Consider the following 2500-nt stretch of genomic DNA (forward strand, 5'->3'; position numbering starts at 1 on the left):
CAGCCGTGGTCACCGCCAAACCCCCACAACTCGAGCAAGTGAAAAAAAAAGTAACAGGAGCGAAAGCATCTCTGTCGGCTTGGGGGTACGCCCGTTTCCGTTTCAACTTGTCTCGCGAGGGTGGTTTCGGGGCCAGCAGGAGAGCTCGTCGGGGTAGCAGGCCCTGCAGCCGTGGTCACCGCCAAACCCCCACAACTCGAGCAAGTGAAAAAAAAAAGTAACAAATAAGAAAGGATCGTCGGCTTGGGGGTACGCCCGTTTCCGTTTCAACTTGTCTCGCGAGGGTGGTTTCGGGGCCAGCAGGAGAGCTCGTCGGGGTAGCAGGCCCTGCAGCCGTGGTCACCGCCAAACCCCCACAACTCGAGCAAGTGAAAAAAAAAGTAACAAATAAGAAAGGATCGTCGGCTTGGGGGTACGCCCGTTTCCGTTTCAACTTGTCTCGCGAGGGTGGTTTCGGGGCCAGCAGGAGAGCTCGTCGGGGTAGCAGGCCCTGCAGCCGTGGTCACCGCCAAACCCCCACAACTCGAGCAAGTGAAAAAAAAAAGTAACAAATAAGAAAGGATCTCTGTCGGCTTGGGGGTACGCCCGTTTCCGTTTCAACTTGTCTCGCGAGGGTGGTTTCGGGGCCAGCAGGAGAGCTCGTCGGGGTAGCAGGCCCTGCAGCCGTGGTCACCGCCAAATCCCCACAACTCGAGCAAGTGAAAAAAAAAGTAACAAATAAGAAAGGATCGTCGGCTTGGGGGTACGCCCGTTTCCGTTTCAACTTGTCTCGCGAGGGTGGTTTCGGGGCCAGCAGGAGAGCTCGTCGGGGTAGCAGGCCCTGCAGCCGTGGTCACCGCCAAACCCCCCACAACTGTTGGGCGCCTACCTGCGCGGGGCAGGAGGACACTTTCCGATTTCAAATCTCCGTTTGCCGAGTCCACCCCGAACGCACGCGGGCGGGCGGGTTCGCATCACCCTTCGTCACAAGGGGCGAAGCCCGTTCCACCGTCTCGTCAGTAGTGCCGACCGGTCTGTGATCGACGAGGGGAGCCACACCAGGTCCGGCCCTGCTGCTTGGCGGCACCGCGTCGTCGGGAGCTCGCGACAGACGGAGGGTTTCGGTGTACTCTCCAGCCACGGGAAACGAAGCCGGTGATGCAGGCGCCGGTCTTTCGCTCCCAAATCGGCTGGGTTTACATCGTTGCTATCTAGTCACGCTCCCTTCAAACCCGACGGGGTACCTATTCCCCTCACCCGTCTGTGCGTATACAGCCTCTTTGCACTTGCGGGATGGGGGTGGTGGTTTAAAGACTCTCGAGTTGCCGCCCGTCGGTCTCCGAGCTCCGTGCAGTAGTGATCCCCAGCGAACTGCCAGCAGGGCGAACGAGCGATCCCGCTCTCGGTCGGGGCGCCTGGCGTCGATCGGTGGTCGGTGGCTTGCGGGCAAGCTGCGCTGTGAGTGTGGGAACGAGTATGACGAGCCGTTGCCGCGACTCCCAGTCCACCTCGGCGGTGGCTGGGCCGGGCGGGCGTCTGCTCGGGCGAGTGCCGCCCCCGCCTCCTCGCAGGAAGTCCGCTCGCCGACACGCCGCCACGTGCACGCGTCAGTGACGCTGCCGAACCGATGGCCGGTGCCCGTTCCCGCCTCTGCTTTTCCTAGGGCAAAGCTGCTGCACGCCTCGTGATACTAGGCGGGCGACATGGTGGCGGTGATCCTGCCTCCGTCGCTGCGGTGCGTTGGGGCACGCATCGCCTCTTGGGCGCCCTGTCCTCCTCCCCCCAATAGACGTATGTTTCTGCGGGCCGCACCAGGATGGTGCTCCCCATCGCTTCACGCCACCCTGCTCCGCCCGCACGCCGGCGTGCAGGTGGCTGTAGCTCAAGGTGGGGAGCGTATGTGCGGTCCGGGTCGCTTTCCTCTGGCGAGGGAGAGACCTAAAACAAACTCAGACAACTCTTGACGGTGGATCACTCGGCTCGTGCGTCGATGACGAACGCAGCTAGCTGCGAGAATTAATGTGAATTGCAGGACACATTGATCATCGACACTTTGAACGCACTTTGCGGCCCCGGGTTCTTCCCGGGGCCACGCCTGTCTGAGGGTCGTTTGGCAATCAATCGCACTCGCCTTGGCTGGCGAGAGCGCGGCTGGGGTGTCGCAGAGGACCCGTCCTCTTTGTCCCCCTAAGTTCAGACTCCGGAGCCCTCCGGCGTCGGAGCGCTTGGCCTTTCCCCCCCACCCTGCACATTCCGTTCGTCAGGCTCGACGCCATCCCCCCGCCGGGGAGCGCGGCCTGGCGTCCGTCTGTGTCGTGGCAGTGGGGCCAGCACGGCTGTCACCGGTCCCAGAATGGCTGTCGGTGGTTCACACTGTGTGTGTGTGCCAACCCTCCTGGTCTCTGGGACACGGAGCTGCCACGAAGTGTTGAGCCTCCAGTGGGGGGTCTGCCTAAGCTCTGCACGTCCGCATTGGGTCCGTCTCTCGGTTGGCTGGCAGTGGAAAGAGTGAAGGGAGCCG

At 62.4% G+C, this 2500-nt stretch overlaps 1 non-coding gene across 1 annotated transcript; it reads left to right on the plus strand.

Moving 5' to 3' along the window:
* Positions 1 to 1934: 1934 nt before the first annotated feature.
* Positions 1935 to 2088, plus strand: LOC140474651 (5.8S ribosomal RNA). Its single transcript, XR_011959294.1, has one exon. It is a non-coding gene; the product is annotated as a 5.8S ribosomal RNA (ribosomal RNA).
* Positions 2089 to 2500: the final 412 nt, after the last annotated feature.

Source organism: Chiloscyllium punctatum, unplaced genomic scaffold (assembly GCF_047496795.1).
Source record: "Chiloscyllium punctatum isolate Juve2018m unplaced genomic scaffold, sChiPun1.3 scaffold_1115, whole genome shotgun sequence".
In the NCBI taxonomy this organism is placed as follows: domain Eukaryota; kingdom Metazoa; phylum Chordata; class Chondrichthyes; order Orectolobiformes; family Hemiscylliidae; genus Chiloscyllium; species Chiloscyllium punctatum.